Consider the following 19,423-nt stretch of genomic DNA (forward strand, 5'->3'; position numbering starts at 1 on the left):
TCTTATTTATTTTTTGGTTTGATTTATCTAGATCTGAAAGAGGAATATTTAGATCTCCTACTAGTATGGTTTTACTATCTATTTCCTTCTTGAGATCTGCCAATTTCTCCTTTATGAATCTGGTTGCTATACCATACATATTGAGCAATGTTATTTCCTCATTGTCTATACTGCCTTTAATCAGGATTTAATGACCTTCCCTGTCTTTTTTAATCATATCTAATTTTACTTTGGCTTTATCAGAAATCATAATTGATACTCCTGCCTCCTTTTTCTCATTTGATGCCCAAAGGATTTTGCTCAAGCCCTTTACCTTAAACCTGCGTATATCTACCTGCCTCATATGTGTTTCTTGTAGAAAACATATGGTAGGATTTTGTTTTCTAATCCACTCTATTTGCTCCCTTTTTGTTGGAGAGTTCATCCCATTCACATTCAGAGTTACAATTATCAGTTGTATATTCCCCAACATTTTGGTATCCTCTCCTAGTTCTACCCCTTCTTCATACACTATTTCCTTTTAAACCATTGGTTTGCTTTATGCCAGTAACTCTTGTCCCCTCCCTTGATTTACTTCTGTTTCTACGCCTTCCCTTATTATTCCCCTGTTTTATTTTTAAGGTGTATACATTTCCCTCCCTCTTCTCCTCCCCTCCCTTTTTTGTCCTCTCCACTAACCTGCTCTCCTTGGTTTATCCCTTATGACTTTCTCAGTAGGGTTAGATAGAGTTTTATATCCCAATGGATAAAGCTACTCTTCCCTCTCATGGTTAATTACACTGAGAGTAAGGTTTAAATATTACCTCTTAATGCTCTCTTCCTCTCCTTCTAATGATAATCTTCATTCCTTCACCTTCCCATGCCCTCTTTGTGTGTAATAAAATATCCTATTTTCTTATTCATTCAAGTTTCTCTTGGTCTCCTCTAGTATTCACCCCTCTTTTGCACCCCATATCATCTTAGATCATTTAGTATTTTAACCTCTCCCTATGAATAATTCTTCTAATTAATATAATAGTGAATACTATAATAGTGAATAGAGTTCCTTAAAGAGAATTTTACATAACATTTCTCCACATAGGAATACCAATAATTAGATCATATTGAAGCACTTAAAGAGGCAAATTTAAAAAAATACAAGTTTTCTTTCTTTCTCCTCTGTTTCTTATTTATCTTTTCATGTTTCTCTTGATTCTTGTGGTTGGATATCGAACTTTCTATTTAGTCCTTGTCTTTTCTGTGCAAATACTTGGAAATCTTCTATCTTGTTAAATGTCCAAACTTTCCCCTGGAAGTATATAGTTAGTTTTGATGGGTAGGTGATCCTTATTTGTAGACCCAGTTCTCTTGCCTTTCTGAATATCATATTCCATCCTTGAGGTCTTTTGGTGTGGAGGCTGCCAGATCCTGTATGATACTGATTGTTGCTCCTTGATATCTGAATTGTCTCTTTCTGGCTTCTTGTTAAATTTTTTTTCTTTTACTTGGAAGCTCTTGAATTTGGCTATTATATTCCTGGGGGTTGTCTTTTCTGGGTCCAGTGTAGAGGGTTATATATAGATCCTTTCAAAGTCTATATTGTCCTCTTGTAGAACTTCTGGGCAATTTTGATGAATAATTTCTTTTAGAATGGAGTCCAAATTTCTATTAATTTCTGCTTGGTGATTCTCAGATTGTCTCTTCTAGACCTGTTTTCTTAATCTGTCACTTTCTCATTGAGATATTTCATGTTTCCTTCTATTTTATCAGTCTTTTGACTTTGTTTTATTTGTTCTTGCTGTCTTGAGAGATAATTAGATTCTAATTGATCAATTCTAGCCTTTAGGGACTGGTTTTCGGCTATCTTATGGTTTTTCTTTTCAATCTGGTCATTTCTGGTCTTCAGTTGACTTGCCTCACTTTCCAATTGTGAAATTCTGCCTTTTAAACTGCTATTTTCTTCACAGATTTTGGTTTCCAATTTGCTTAGCATTTCATTTGATTTGGGGGCATCTTTCTCCAATTGGGAGTTTCTGTCTTCTAACCTGTTAATTTCCTTTTGAGCTATTTCTCACTTCTCTCGCCAAATCTCTTCCATCTTTCTTATCATCTCAGATTTGAACTCTTCAATAGCTGGTGTCCCATTTTCATTATTTTGGGAAGATTTAGATATGATTACTTGTTTGTTCTCGTCTGCTGTTTGCTCTGTTGTCTGGATTTTATCTGTGTAAAAGTTGTTGAGTGTTATAGATTTCTTCTTGATGATCTTTCTCTTGGGGTTCTTGTCTCTGGCTTGCCATTGTTATTCCTGTGCCCTCTCAGGTTGCTCCTCACACTCAGGGTCTGTCTGCACTCTTTAGGCTCCTGAGGTCTTAGGTCTAGTTGTTCTCCAGCACAAGCCTCCTGGTGGTCCCCTTGCTTGTTCCTCTGCCTGAGGCTCCTTTAACAGTCTCAGGGCACTGCTTCCACAGTTGTATACCCCTCTTCCTGGGTCCCCACTCAAGGTCCACATCTGAGCTCAGGATCAGAGTCCTTGCCTGCTCTTAGGATCCGTGTCTGAGCTTGTGTCCGTGCCCGCACTAGTGCCTGAGTTCAGAGTCTGTGTTCAAAGTCCACTAGTTCTTTAGCCTCTTTGGGTCTTAAGTCTTGCTGCTCTCCTCAGCAGGCCCTGGTGACCCCAGGTAGCTGCCAAGGACTTAATCCATGCCCCAAGCTTGCTCTAGCTCTTGTGCGCTGGCTTTGGCACTGTAGGTGGTGTGGGGTGGGGGAGGGGATTGCTCAGCTCACGTTTTAGTGAGAGCTCTTTCACCCCTTTATAGCATGGAAATGCCCTGATTCCACGTACCTCCAATCCTGCGCCTTGTTGTGGGTTCCCTTTGTTCCTCTGCATTTGTTTTTATGTCTTCTCGAGGGTTCCTAAATGTTTTGGTTAGGAGAGGTTAAACAGCTGCTTTTTACTCTGCTTCCATCTTAACCAGGAAGTCCCTATAACTCAAAACAATGACTTTTGACTACAAATTCATCATGGAATGACTTCAAACTTCAAAGAGAATGCAATATCTAAATGTCCTGTGATCTTCTACACAATGTAAGATAAATTAACAAAAAAATCAAATAAATATTTCATACACATATGTATATATAAAAACTCTATTCATTTTAATTTAAAAGTTATGTAATATGTGTACATATTTATGTAATATGTGTACATATTTAATTATATAAACATTTATATGCATAAAATATGTATGTATGCATACATACATAGTATAAAACAAGTCTCTAAATATGTTCAACATTAATAAAGCTTTGACTATGGAGAGGACAGAAAATTTCAGAATCGTATATGACCATCAAAATCCCAAATGAAGGAATCCTTGTTCAATTGCAAGTAAAGATTTTATTTCAGATTTATGACTTAATATATTCTTCTTCTCTTCCAGGAGGTAAATATGAGTCCTTCTTTGAATCTTTTATATCAGAATGATGAATGCCACCATCATGTCTGGTTTCTTAATCCCATGCTCTCATAATAGCTAATAACTCCATGTGATGTGATGGAGAATTCAATCCTGAAGTGATTATGAACCCATAGTGGCCTAAGTCTCCCTTTAAATGATTTTTTTCTTTCTAGAAATCTGAGGTTCTGATCTAGTAATTAAGTTAGGTCATCATGTAACAAAGTACCTATCTTCAGTGCATCACAAATTAACCTAAAAGGAATAAGTTTTTGAAAGGAGGTTAATGTAAGAATAATCAATTGTTCGGCATTTCTCTGCCCATCAGAAATATGTAATTGAAGACATTGTACCCTATGTTACTCAATTGTCCTTCTGTAAACACCCGTACAATCAATATCTCCTTCAATTTAGTTATAAGGAAAATCATCGTCCCTCCAAATATATAAGGCATTTTTCTGGTCAGGAAATTAGAACTCTATAATCCAATGGATTTTTACTTTTGCCTGTCATCAGTAACTTATTATAGAGAAATGGTTGCATCTACTTCCTTAACTTGTTTGGCATGCTCTCATAACAGCCCTGACCTAGAATTGTTCATTTTTAAATTTTAAAACAAGCATCAAATTCTTTTGCAAATAGAATATTAATTCTAAATAAATTATAGTATTTCTAATTGAGAGGCATGAATCACAAAGGCATGGGTGCCAAAACATTAAATGCATTGTGTGTCCAGGTATGTGTGTGAGAGAAACAAAAAGAGGCAGAAAGGGAAAGAGAGGAAAAGGGAGAGAGGCAGAGAGAGACAAAGACAAACACAAACACACACACACAAAGAGACACAGGCAGGCAGGCAGAGAGTGAAACTTAAAATGTGAGCTTAAAAAATTAAAGAAATAGCTATGACCTGGCCAAGATAGGAACAAAGCAAGAGCCTTATACCCAGACATACACACTTAGCATCTATCTGTTCATCTCATGGTCAGACTGGTAAGAGCCTCCACTCCAAGACTGGCCACTTTTCCACTCGGCCCCAAGTGAATGTATACATTTATACAGCAACAAGTAGGTCATAAGATCATTGGATTATAAATCAGGACCTGGAAGAGACCTCAGAAATCATCTAGATCAACCTTCTTAAATGTACAAATGATCTAAATGTTCACAGGTTTTTTTCAAATTGTTTATATGTCATGAATTATAGTTCCTTTATCATTTGGAATGTCATTCTATAGACATCATCCCCTTTATTAATGTCATTTCTGAAAGCTACTATAAAGAATTTCACCAACACAGGAATACAAGTATATCAATAAGGTCTATAGTCAAAACACTGAAATGTAGTTGAATATGAAGCCTACTGGTTGATTCGATCCTCCCTCCTCACACTCCTGAAATGTGGAGGGGATCATATTGATGCTGAGTTTAGCGCAAATGCCAGTTTAGCTTTAGTATTACTGAAATATGTAACTCTTGAATTCTAGATCTGCCCTTCTTTTCCTCCACAGTAGAAATGGCTGCAAGTATGCACCTATCATCCTTGTCAATCATGCCATGGATTTTTCATGTTTATACATAGTACTCTGAAATGTAATATCCAGAGAATTTATTAATGAAGAAAATTATTGCATAGGTATGGGAAAGTCATAGAATAAGTCTCAGAGGAGATGTTTGGTGCTATCTAGTTCAACATTTACATTTTATAGATGAGGAAAGTAGGATCTCTAAAGAATTGGCTTACTTTAGGTATCATTGGTATCAATTGGCTAAGCTAGGATTTAAAGTTTAGATACTTAGGCTCCAAATTAATTACTATATTATAAAAATAAGACACCCAGGATTTCTCTCAGTTCTTAACCCATGGTCTATGGCCTTCCAAGGAGTCTATGGAATAGACTTAAGCAAATTTATAAATTTGAATGAGAAGAAATTATATTTTTACTAGCCTATACCTGAAATTTAGCACCTTCCATCAATTATGAATGTTGATAACAAAACATTATTCAGTGGTCCATTGTCTATTAAAGGGGCACAAGATACAAAAAAAGAAAAAAAAAGGTTAAGAACCACAGCTCTAAAGTTACCTTCTATATTTGATGGGAGATTTTCTCCCTCTATATTCCAGTAGAAGGTGAAATGTTATATGATTAGATGAAAATTTTGTTAAAATTCTTGCTGCTAGGTTTTGAATTCCATGACCTTTTCCCTAGGAAGTATATCTTGATATATTTTTTAAAACAAAAGAGTAATTCATCATATTTTCCAACTTTGCTCCTGTAGGAAAATGCAGACTCAGTGTATAGGCTAATCCTTTGGGCAGTAGAGGTCCATGTAACCACTAAAGTGTATGTGTATGAGCAGGGGATAGCAGAAAAAGGGAATACAGTAGAGCAGTCAAAGTCAAACAGAGCTTTACATCATGCTCCCTCTCAGTCAAAAGAATGACCTTCATCTGTTTCAGTTATGTATTGTATTTAAACCTAAACTTTAGAAAAAAGGTCCTTTAAAACATAGAATCTGGGGAAAGGTGTGTATATGTTTTAATCTCCTCTCCTGAAAATCACAAGATAAAAGTCAAATAAATATTAAAATGTTCTTTCCAAAAGAAATGTATGCCTTTTCCCAGAGGACAGATTTCAAATTTACGTTTTTATAGATTTCCTTTTTGCTCTTAAATCCTACATGATCTGGGAAGGGTAGAGGGGTCTGTGTAGTGTGATATTTCTTATCACTTATTGAAAAAAAAGGAACTGGTTAAAAAGAAAATCACCTCCAGGAAGATCTTAGGCCCAGTAATGATTACTTGTAAACTAGCTCTAAGGCATTCCCATTATCATAATAAATTACATAATCATTATGTAATTATGTATAATTATCATATCATGTAACTATAATTATATCTAAATGAACATCTCCTAAGCAACCACAATATGCTAGGGGCTCTACACACACACAAATGGATTTTCTTTTGGCATGGTCCCTTCTCTAAATCTAACTCTGCTATTGCTAGTCCCCAGCCTCTCTCTCTCTCTCTCTCTCTCTCTCTCTCTCTCTCTCTCTCTCTCTCTCTCTCTCTCTCTCTCTCTCTCTCTGTCTCTCTGTCTCTCTGTCTCTCTCTCTGTCTTTCTCTTTCTCTCTCTCTTTCTCCCTCTCTCTCTCTTTCTGTTAATAATCAAAAAACTTTATTCAACAGGTTTATTACAAAATTCCTTATAATATTCTTCACTTCTTAGAGAAAGTCTGCTCTGTCTTCAAATCTATTAAAATATCATGGCTTCGCTCACTATCACTTCATACAAATCTCTCTGAAGCTTTCTTTTTCTTCATTTTTGACAGAACAATATTGCATTTCATGCTTATAATATTTTTTTCAGTCATTCCTCAATTGATGAACACCCCTTGTTTCTATTTTTTCTTTTGCTATGACTAAAAGAGTTGTTATAAATATTTTGGAACATACAAGAACTTTCCCTCTTTTTTATATCTTTGATATCTAGGCCTAGGATCAAAAGGCAAACATAATTTAATTACTTTGAGGATGTTGCTTTACAGATTGAACAATTTAGAATGACTTAAGAACACTGACCAACTAAATAATTAGCAATGATTCCAGGGAACTAATAAAAAACACTACTCATTTCCTGGCAAAGAGAAGATGAGCTAGTATGTAGTATAAGAAACATAATTTTGAATGTAACCAATATGGAACATATTTGTTTTGTTTCACTACATTTATATGATATAAGGTTTCTTTCTATTTTTTATGGTGTTAACTTAGAAAAAACGCAGAACTATTAAATAGTCATAAAACCACTCTTTAATCAAGGGAAAGGGGGATGAGGGCTACTTGGCCTCTTATGCAGAGCTGCGCCTTGTGCAGAGTCTAAGAAATGAACACTGCTTCGCTCTGCTCCCTGATCCCCCTGGGAATGACACCATGCTAGATGAGGACTCCCAGGAACAAAGGAAATTGGGGAACTTATATACCATTTGGGAAGATTCAGGGGCTGGGAGAGATGATTGACATTATACAGGCAGGATAAAATCAAGCTTGGGAAAGGAATCATAGCTAGAGGCTAGGGTGTAAGGGAAGGGGCTGCTTACACAAATGGATACTAAAGGATGGTCCCTGCCTAGGTGTGTCCTCCTGGGTAAGGGTCTCAGATACAATGGGGAAGACTACCCAAGACAAAAGGGTATTTAGCATTTACCCTGGGGTCCATTATTCAGTCTGCAACTGCTAGCCCTTTAGGGTGGAGTCTCACCAGAACAGGGAACAAGCACAAGCTTTGGGGGTCTCCAACCTACAAGCTATTTCTAAAACTTGGGGTTTATCATATCTCACTAAGCCACAAGTTTGGGGTCTCTAGATTCCATGTCGACAATGGAATAAAAGTCTATATTTCCTTCCTTCCTTCCTTTCTCTTACTCACTCTTCTTTCTTCCTATCTCTTCTCTGTTTTTCTTTCTCTTGGAGTCTCTGTGTCTCTCTGTCTCTGTCTCTCTCTTCAGTAGGTGGGGGCATGTGGGAGAGAAAAACAAATGTTTGACAACTGAAAAAACATTAAAAACCCACTTGTTTCTAAGATGATGGTCTTTTACAATACAGAAGAAAACAGCCTCATCATAGCAAGGGCTTATGTTCTTGATTGGGAAGAGAAGAACCCTCTGGGACTTCCATTTCTAGCAGCCAAGATGACAGAATTAACAACATTCTGAGATCATCCAAATTCACCTCCAAATAACTGCAAAAGAAAAAAAAAGTCCTCAAAACAAAATTTAGAGTGACAGAACCAAGATAAGTTTACAATATAGCATGGTGTTAGACAAAAGAAAATGTAAAAGGGTAGCAGGAAGGACTGTCTCACTGAGATAAGGGAAGAGTGAAGTGCAAACAGCAGCATGAGGAGCAACCTTATGTAAACACATACTCAGGAGCTTGAGAAGTAATCCTATGCAAGTATACCCAAGAGAACACTCAGTAGAAAGAACAGTCATGCACTCCCAACACTAGAGGGAGCTGGCAGCTAAGAAATGGAATTGAGCTAAAACCACCATATGTAGCAGCTGGGGGGACCCAAGGACAGTACGGCTATCACCAAAATGAAGAGCTGAGACTCAATATATAGGAAAAATCATGAAAAAAAAAAAAAAAAAAAAGCTGCTCCTCTACCACAAGTTAAAGACAACAAAATGGCCTTACTCTGGAAAGCTATTTCAGCAAAAGGAAAGACCAAAATGCTCAGAAGAGATCAACAGTGCCAAAATGGAAATGTGTGTACCCTCAAAGAGAAAACATGAAAGGATGTTAGATTCAAAATGAACTCTGGGAAGAGCTTCAAAAGATAATAAAAATGAAATAATAAAATTTAGAAGAAAAATCAGAAAAGAAAATGATAGAAAAAGTCAACAGCTTAGAGCAAAAGCTCATTGAAGGAAAAAAATCCTATAAAAGGAAATACAAAATCTGAAGCAGGAAAATAACTTTAAAAAAAAAAAAGCACAAAGCCTCAAGGAAGAAAATTACTTCCAAAAATTAGAATTAGACAAATGGAAGCCAACAACTCTGTAAGATAGCAGAAAATAATTAAATAAATTCAAAGACTAAAAAAAGAAAATTGTAAATACCTCACTGGAAAAACAACTGGCCTGGAAAATAGATCCAGGAGAGATAACTTAAGAATCCTTATGATGCCTAAAAGCTGCGTTCAGAAAAAGAGCTTGGACATCAACTTGTAAGAAATCATCAGGGAAAATTTACATGATGCTTTTTAAGCAAGAAGGGGAAACAGAAATTAAAAGAATGAATTGATATCTGCCTAAAAGGGAATCCAAATTTATCAATCCAAGGACTCTTAGAGTCAAATTCAAGAACCCCCACTCCAAGGAGAAAATATAGCAAGCAGTCAGAAAAAAAAATCAAATTGTTGTGGAGTCATAGTCAGGATTACATAAGACCTAGCAATTTCTACAGTAAAGGATAAAAAGGCATGGAGTATGATATTCTGCAAGACAAAGGATATAGAAATAAACAAGAATCATCTACCCAAAAACTGAGCAATTTATTTCAGGTGAAGAAATATATATTTAATTAAGAGAGGATATCCAGGCATTCTTGATGAAATGAATAAAAATGAAAAGAAAACACAATGATCAAATTTGACACTCAAATTTAAAAGGTAAAATGAAAAGAAAAACCTCAAGGAACTCAATGCAGTTTATTTAATTGCATTATTACATAAGGTGATAACTAAAATGCTTAGGATATCCATGATAGAAGATACTTAAGGTAATTAAGGAAACAAAGGGTTAAACTGATTGAATTGCTACATAAAGTATTACCTAATATATTTTAAGATATCTGTGATACTTGAAGTATCTGAGGTACCAAAATTACTTAGGATACCTAGAGCATGAAAAATACTTAAGAACTATCACTTTTAGGACAGTGAATAGAAACATACATGGAGATCAGGGAGTAAGTTGAATATGATGTGATGATATCCAGAAAAATAAAATACAAAACAAAGTAAAACAAAATCAAGAGATAAGAAAGAGGAATACTCTAGGAAAAGAGAAAAGGAGAGAAATTTGAGGAGAAATTACCTCAAATGAATTGGTGTGAAAGAATCAATACAATGGAGAGGATGATAGAGGGTAGTGGACAATGCTTGATTACTTTCATCATAATTGGTGCAAAGTGAGAATAATATCCACATGCAATTAATTATAGATTTCTATCTTCCCTTACAGAAAAGAGAAAAGAGGAAGACAAAAAAGAGATGGTAAACTCAGGGAGATGGTAGTCAGAAACAAAAGTATTTTTGAACAGGGAAAGGCTGAAAGGGGAGAAAGAGAGGATTAACCTAGGGGAAATAAGAGGGAGGGAAATGTATAGTCATCATAGCTATGAATGAGAAAAGGATGAAATAGCCTAGGAAATGGAAGAGGTGCAAAGTGGTTTAAAATTCAGAATCCCATCATTTATCATCTACAAGAAAGAATAGTTAAAGCAGGGAAACACACACATAACAAAAGTAGAAGAATCTACTATGTTTCAGACAATGTTAAAAAAAAAAAACAACAACAGGTAGCAATTGTGAACTCAGACAAAGCAAAATAAAAGTTGATGTAATTAAAAAAGATAAGGAAGGAATTTCAGCAATGCAAACATCCAGGACAATTCTAAGGGACTCATGATGAAAGCCATTATCCACTATTATAGAATGAACTGATAAAGTCCGAATGCAGATCCAAGGATTTTGTTTTTCGCTTTATTTCCTCCATGAATTTTTTTCTCTATTGTAAACAATATGTACCTTTTTTTTACAACATGATGAACAAGGAAACATGTGTTGTATTTTAACAAAACCTATATCATATTACCTGCTATCTTGGGGAAGGGAAGGGACAGCAGGGAGGGAGAGAACATGTATTGCAAGATGTCAGACAACAATTATTAAAAATTGCACCAACATATAATCTGAAAAAAACCATAATAAAATAAAATAAAATAAAATCCTATTTGGAATTTCCATTGAGACTGCAGTGCAAAAACTTGGAGGCAAAAGTAGATAGAAATTCTAGGCCTTAAATAATCTACTTTGATGGGGAGATTCAAAGGATTTTAGATTAGGTTTTATGTAGAACTTTAATGATTAATTACAGTAGTTCATCTTTGAAAGCCAAAGGCCAAAAAAGTAATCCTTCCTTCTAAATGTAACTGAATTTTTTCAGTGTGGTGGGACTGGGGAGGGAGGATGGAGTTCTATGTAAGAACATGCTACCTTTGCATACTTTACTTGCTGTTGTAATATATTCAGCAGGAATAAAAATTGAACTTTCAACATTATCAGCCAGAAATCCTTTAAACCATTTCCAAAAGAAAGAGTGAGGAAGAGAATTGCCTTCTGACCTAAAATCAATTCAGAATTTCACCTAAATTGAAGAAGAAAAAAAGAATGAGTGAATTCTCAGACTAGTAAGCAGCAGAACACATTACTGACAAAGACAGTCCTTAGTAAATATTTAAAGAGCTGACCTTTGAGGAAATTGGAGGAAAAAAAAAGATGTATTATTTTCACAGTATCAGGGACAAAAAAAGTGATAGGAGGAAAAATGATGTTGTGTCTGCAGTAATAGACATGAAAGAATTTTGTATTTCTTTAGGAAGTTTATCTGACAAGGGCAGAAACTTGAGAGGTATTTTTTCTACTTCATCATGCAGTCATAAATAAAAACTGATAGAATAAAATTATTCGTGCTTATTTTAATGATCTTTGTCCAGCCATTTCTTTCATTCTTTCTTTATTTCATCTTTCTTTCATCTTAATTCTTGCTGACATAAGCTAGTTATCCCATTTCTGTGCCTCTCTCTGGTGTGGATGTCACCCTGAGTTCTTGAAAACCAAGTTAGTATAATGCAAGTTTAGGTCAATTCTAGAAAGTCTCCTACCAGCATCCCCCAGCCCCCAATAAAAATCAAGTATGTTTCTGGTAATAGATTAAATCTCCTTCCTGAGTGCCAGCCTTGATTAAAGGTTCATTACAAGCAGACTGACCAGCTGATGATGAATGATCTAGGCATGATAAACTTTGAAACAAAAATAAAAGAAAGTTCATAGACCTGTGTTGCCCATTTCCACTTCTGAATTTATAATATGATTCTACTTTTACAGAAGCAGATGTGGCTCAATGGTCAAGAGCATAGAGCTTAATATGGCAGCAAAGGAAATTGATAAATGTTGGAAAGAATGTGGTAAAATTGGGACACTAATACACTACTGGTGGAGTTGTGAATTGGTCAGAAGTCCCCACAAACATGATTATGTCTGATTCAGTCAGAGAACAGAATTAGCCCAAAGCAAAGGCATCCACTGAAATGGAAAGATATAAACAGTAGCAGAAAACTTAATTCTCATCATCCTGGGACATACTCTCTTACAAATGTGCATTGTATCAAATGGAAGAGTAGAACAAAATATAAAAAGTTAAAATAAAAAAGGAGAGTAACACAAACAAGGACTGCATCTCCTGAAATTCCAAAATGAACCTCTCTCTTTAAATAAGATCTATTTTGCTGTCTTTTTCCCGTTTTTATATCTTTCCTTCTCAATCTTTTTCCCTTCTTTTATCTTCGTCTTTCCTTTGTATTTTAGATTAAATTAATATGGTTACTATACATGAATGAATTTTAGATGTCAGCATGAGAACTTAGCTGCATCATAGACTCTGCCAAAAGGAAAAGTACTTCCAATCATATGTTAAAAATCCAGTGATGTGTCCAGAACAATAATAACAATAATAGCAACCTCTTAAATAGCAGCCTCTTAAAACCTAACCTCTCATTTAGATCCTTATAATAGTTAAGTGAAGGCCAGTAGTGTTAATGCACTATGAGCACACTGGACTCTGTCAATGCTGAGTGGTGACATGAATAGAAAAATTAGATGATACAGGGTTGCAGGCTATCCCTACTTAAAATCATCATGGCAATGTTTGACACAAATCATAAAAGATCATATGGAATTGCCTTCATTTTCTGATACCATAAAATGGCAGACATCAGAAAAAAATCAAAACTACTAAAATCCCAACAGATAGGAATGCTTCAATGTAGATGAAGCTGATATCCAAAATAGGAGAATGATGTGCCCATATCAAATGAACTAAAAATATAATTATTTTGTTATATTTTCACACTCCATTATAGCACAGGAAACCATGGTATCATACTTCATTTCTAGTCATCGTCATCATAATTTATTTTTTTTTTTACTTTTGGTCAAAAATAGCTAAACCTCTAAGTTACACAACAGCAGATGCAGAGTTATCATGAAGCATAACATGAATGATACATTCATAAGAGTTAAAATACAAGTGAAAACAAGATTTACATAAATCAGAAGAAAAAGATGAAGAACTTAAAAGTTAATGAAAATGTACATTTAACACCTATTTGAGACTTGTTATCTGATAAAAAATGGATGGCAAAAATAAATCTGATACTATGAATTTACTTGATGAGGATATATACCTCAAGTGGTATTTCAAAAGATGCTCTTTGAGGTTGATGATGAGAAATCACCAAAACAAAATCAAAACAAACATTTACAACCAAAAAATAATTAATGTCATTATCTGCAATAATCATGCTCAATTAATGCATTCTCCCCAATATTTTATAAAGTTTGAAAACATTTCAAGACCTAAATGCATTAAGTGTTGTAGCTATTACCACAGTAAGGAACGTAAGAGGAAAGGCAGAACAACCTATGAATGCTCCTAAGTGCAAGTTTCAAATATTATCATTTTAGGAAAGGCTTGAGAAAAAAAGAACTAGAGAACAATATTAGAAAATTATTTCAATATCTCACATGAACATAACTGAAATACATGGACATCATATTGTTCATTTAAAAGCAGAAAAATACAGATTAGAAACTGAACAAAATATTTAGTAAAAATTCTTTTTATCTTTAATTAAAAAAATTAAAATGAAAGTCAAAAATTTAAAGTTATATAATTAGTTAAATGAGCATAAAACAAGTACTTACACAACAATCAAAAATGTAAATCAATAGAGGTTTTGGAAGCAAGGAAATTAAAAGTGATTTAAAAAAACTCATAAAACTTAGATTGTGAAAAACTTCTGTTATCTTAGTGGTTCCCAAACTGGCCTACTGCCCCCTTTCCAAAAAAAATATTACTTAGCCCCCTGGAAATTAATTTTTTTTAATTTTAATAGCAATTAATAGGAAAGATAAATGCACCTGTAGCCATCACTGTACCACTGGATCGCTGTAGCACCCACCAGGGGGCGGTGGTGCCCACTTTGGGAATCACTGATCTATATGTTTGAAAGAAATCAAAATGGATGATTTAAGAAAAAAGGTATAAACTAACAAATAGAATCTAGACTAAGTTGGATGGACAGGGAAAGTATGTGAGCACTGGGAATTATAGTCATTTTAGATAAAAGTATAAAAAAATTGATGTCAAGAGAAATAAATTGAAACTTTCTATCTGAACCTTAGGATTGTAGGATCTGAGGGCCTTTAGAGATATCCCTCCTCCTCATTTTACAAATGAATAAACAAAGGGCTGGAGAGATTAAGGTGTTACCCAATATCACAAAGGTAAATGATGAAATAATAGTGATTTGAATTTATTTTTTTTTCACCACAGGTCCAGTAATCTTTTCATTGTATGATACTATTGCCAATAAACTAAAGATGATATAAGTAATGAAAAAATAGTATCTATATATGTATTAAATAGCATGACAATTATATACTTATAAGTAAAGCCAATAAATAATTATATTTAGAGTAAAACAATGTCATTATTTTGAATATTCCACATTTCAAACCTGATAGAAAGAGAAAAAATAAAATAAGCTAAGAACATAAAAAGACATTTGAAATAGATGGTGCAAGGCCTCCATTTGATTAACAAATAATGATTACTGCATGGGAATCCTGAAGTAAATATATATTCAATCATAACACAGAACTTTGATCACAAAGAAGGTACACAGACACACATAATTTCTACCAAATTACCCTCCAAAAACTATTATGGAATGTTTTAAAATGAATTCTAGAGTAGCATAACCCACAAAAAAGATTATGGGGAAAAGCTTTTTAGCCCAAACAACTTAGAAGCATGTTGGCAAACTTATAGCATGTGTGCTGTAGGGTGTTGTTCCCTTCCTCCATCCATGTGCACCTGAGAGCATTTCTTACATCACCTGCTCTGTCCAGTAGCCCAATGGGATTGCTTCTTCCCTCATCTCCCTGGGGTGAGTTGAGGAGCTCACATGTGTTATGAGGGTTGCAGTTTGGGCATTTGGTCTCTAAAAGGTTCACCATCACTGACTTAGAAGGTCAATAGATCTAGGGCATCAGGGAGGAAGTGGAACACAAAGCAGCATGCCAAGGCAGGCTGCGTTACAGTAACATGTCTCAGGCAATGCTGAATCAGCAGCAAAGTTTTCCAGACCTCTCATCCACAGATGGTAAGGGTGTGAGGATTAGACAGCTTTTTACAGGGGTCCCTTTTCTGGCTCTGAGTGCAAGACTCTTGTTGCACTGCCCATATGCAGAATCAGGTTGTTGTTCTGGGGGATAGTCTCAGGGTGAGGAGGAGCATAATCTTTCAGGTGAAAAAATGGGTATTCAGTGAAATAGAGAAATTTCACATATTCCTGATGAAAAAACCAGCACTTAGTGGAATAGTTAACTCTCAAATACAGGACTGAAGAAAGAAAAATCAAAAGACATTCAATAAAGTTAAATAGTTTTCATACCTATACTGGGAGAGGATAATGGTAACTACTAAGAATTTTATAATTATTAAGACAGTTGGATATACAAAGACAAAGGGGAAGGGAGGTGAGCTGAATATGATCTGATGATATAAAAAAATAGACATGATAAAGGAATACATTGGGAGGAAGGGGAAAGAAGAAATAGAATGAGGTAAATTATCACACATAAAAGAGGCATGAAAGAGCATTCACAGTGGAGGAAGAGATGGGAAGGGATGCATGTGAAAAATATTCTCACAGAATAGACTTGGTGAGGGAAGAACATGCAAGATCAATTTGGATATAGATATCTATCTTACCCAACAGGAAAGTAGGAGGGGAAAGGAATAAGAAAAGTAATGTGGGAATGAGATAAAGGTGGGCAAATTGATAAGATGGAGGTCAGAAACTAAACAGAGGGAAATAGGATGGAGAGTAATATGCAGTAATCATAATCATGCAAATTTTTATAAGCATCCTCAATAAAGGTATCATTTCTTAAATACACAAAGTCAAATTTAAAAGTATACAAGTCATAACCCAGTTGTTAAATGGTCAAGGGATATGAACAGATAATTCTCAAAGTAATTAAAGCTCTCTATAGTCATGCAGAAAATACTCTAAATCAGTATTAGTTAGGGAAATACAAACTAAAACAACTCTGAGGTACCACACCACCGCTATCAGATTGGCTATTAAGACAGAAAAAATAAAAATAAAAAAGTATAAAAAAAAGAATAAATTTGAAACAATAGCTTTAATCAAGAAGCAAGATACAAAAGAAAACAGAAATCATTAGCATTATTGTATATTGGTAACAAAAATCCAGATGAAAATTGGAAGCAACATTCCATTTATTTTTTAAAAAGTATCTGGGGGTTAATTTTGTAAGACACACAAATTACTTAAAGAAAGATAAGTATAAAATAATTTTAACAGTAAAAAGGACTAAATAATTACTAATCCCTCTCTTCTACTTGATGTACTTCTAGGTTTACAACATTGTTCGCTCCTGGTTCTCTTACCTGTCTGACCAATCTTTCTTAGTCTCTTACTAGATCTTCATCCAAGTAAAGTGAAATAATTGTAATTGTCCCCTGAAAGCTCTGCTCTTCATGTTCTTCTCTCTTTTATGGATTCAATAGTCATCATGCTAATGATTCTCATATTTATTCATCTAGCTTGAGCCTCTTTCCTGATGTCTATTCTTACATCTCTGTTTATTCCACATCTCACTTCTAAAAATAAATGTTCCTTAGACATCTTAACATTTAAGAAACTAAATTATAATCTTTCCCCTTCCTAATTTTCTAATTTCTGTTGAGATCATTGTTTTCCCAGTGACCTAGGCATGTTGCTGTTTTTCTCAACATTTCATATTTACTCTCACCACAAAATCTGATCTCTTAATAAATCCTATTTTTATATGTTTGCAACATTTGTCATCTAAGCCCCCCCTTATTTCCTCTGACACTCCCACTAACCTTGTCCAAACCCTCATTGTCTCAAGCCTGTAATACCAGAATTACCTGCTTGTTGGTTTCCCTGCCTCAAGTCTTTCTTCATTCCCTTGTCTCCTTCACTCAACCATCAATGAAAGTGATTATCCTAGATCTCAGGTCTTAATATGGCAGCCTAATATTCAATAAACTTCAATAATTCCTCATCATCTTTAAGATCTAATATAAGATCTTCTAGTTAGCATTCAAAGATATTCATGTTTCCCCCTTCTACATTTCCAATCTTCCTATATGTTAGTCACCTCACACATCCAAAGAGGTTCAGTGATAGCAGCCTCCACTCATCCTACATCACCTAACTAGGGATGTTTTTATTGGCTATCTACTACCAGAATTGCTTCCCTCCTCATCCATGCTTAATGGTTTTCTTCAAGTCCCAGGTAAAAGCCCCATTTTCTACAAGAAGCTTTAATGATAGTACTTTCCTTCTGCTGACTATCTCCAATTTAGTGTGGATATTGTTTGTTTAAACATAATTATTTGTATGTTGACTCACTCATTAGACTGTGAGGTCCTATAGAGCAAGAACTGTTTTTGACATTTCTTTTTATGTCCAGTGTGTTTAAAACAGTGCCTGCAATAAAGTAACTTCTTAATAAATGTTTGGGGTCTGCCTGAACAAAATATGTCATGAAGTATGTGGCAATCTATGAATTATAATGGCACAATTTTGTGTTTACTAATCTATAGGATGACAATGTATTGGAAAATTTTCTTTTCTTTTCTCACTACATTTTAATCAGAAAAAATGTTCCAAGTATAGTAATTCCTAAACATTTTGGATGTTTTAGTAAATATACTGCTTTTGTTGCTGCTGTTTTGGTGAATGTATCATTAACTTCCTAATTATTTGAGACTATCTTTCAGAGAAAAATGTCAAATCCAGGAAAGATCAAAAGATATACTAGAACAATTATGTTAATTACCATGAAAGTAGGAATACAGACAAGTACAGGTACTGGAAATAGTTATCAACTGATGCTTTAAAAAAGAAAAAAGTCTTTAGACTACCATGGAATTGTAAGTTGAAGTCTGAAAGTCTAAATTCAGCATTTCACAAACTGAAAAAGGATGAAGACATCATTGTAATACTCTTTCTTCTTCCTCCATGGATCACTAAGATCTGATTTATCACAGCCACCACCTGACCTTATACTGGTGAAAAAGCTATATTTCTTACATTAATCCCACTTTCAGTTGGAGTTGCAACCATATCTCCTTAACCTTTAGCATTAAAGCTCTATCTTAACAGTCATTTCGAAATCCTTAAACATGAGCTCTAAATTCCCACATCTCTTGCTGCTAACAGAGAATGCAAAGCCTTATTCTCTGTCAGACTTATCTTTATGTTTATCTCTTGGTATAAAGTATTGACCTCCTGTCCAGTTTCCAAGTTTTTCATATTTGGAGCTCTTTTAAGGGAAAATGTGACATCTTTTACAAAACAGTGTCTGCACCTCAGTAGCAGAACTGTTCCACATAATTACAACTATTCATCTGAATCAATCTATTGTATTTATATAACAAATCAATAAGCCCAAGGAGTTGTGACTCCAGTCGTGCCATTCTATCCATGAAATAACTCTAATTAGTCAATCAGTCCATAAGAATATGTTAATTGTCTGCAGTTTCACAAGCACACTCACAGTTTCAGTCAAATCAAATGCAAAAATAAGACATTTCCCTTAAGGAGCAGATATTTTAATGAGTTTTGTTGTTCAGTTATTTTTCAGTTGTTTCTGATTCTTCATTTCCCCATTTGGGGTTTTCTTGGCAAGTTGAGTGGTTCATCATTTCTTTTTCTAGCTCATTTTAGAGATAAGAAAACTGAGACAAATAGGCTTGTGACTTGCTTGAGGTCAAATAGCTAATAAGTGTCTGAGTTCAAATTTGAACTCAGGAAGAAGAGACTTCTAACTTCAGAACAAACACACTATCTATTGTACCACCCAACTGCTTTCAATAAGGAGCTATAGCACATATGATCAAATGATGACCAAGAGTGGATTTTTGGTCCAAGTAGTCACAGGAATTATGAGTGGAGCCCTGTTGGTGGCAATCTATTATCATTGTCATTTCATAAACAGTGGTAGAATTGATTTGATATTTTTTCTCAGAACACAAAAGTAAGAGATGGAAAAGGAAGTAGAGGGTTG

Source organism: Gracilinanus agilis, chromosome 6 (assembly GCF_016433145.1).
Source record: "Gracilinanus agilis isolate LMUSP501 chromosome 6, AgileGrace, whole genome shotgun sequence".
In the NCBI taxonomy this organism is placed as follows: Eukaryota; Metazoa; Chordata; class Mammalia; order Didelphimorphia; family Didelphidae; genus Gracilinanus; species Gracilinanus agilis.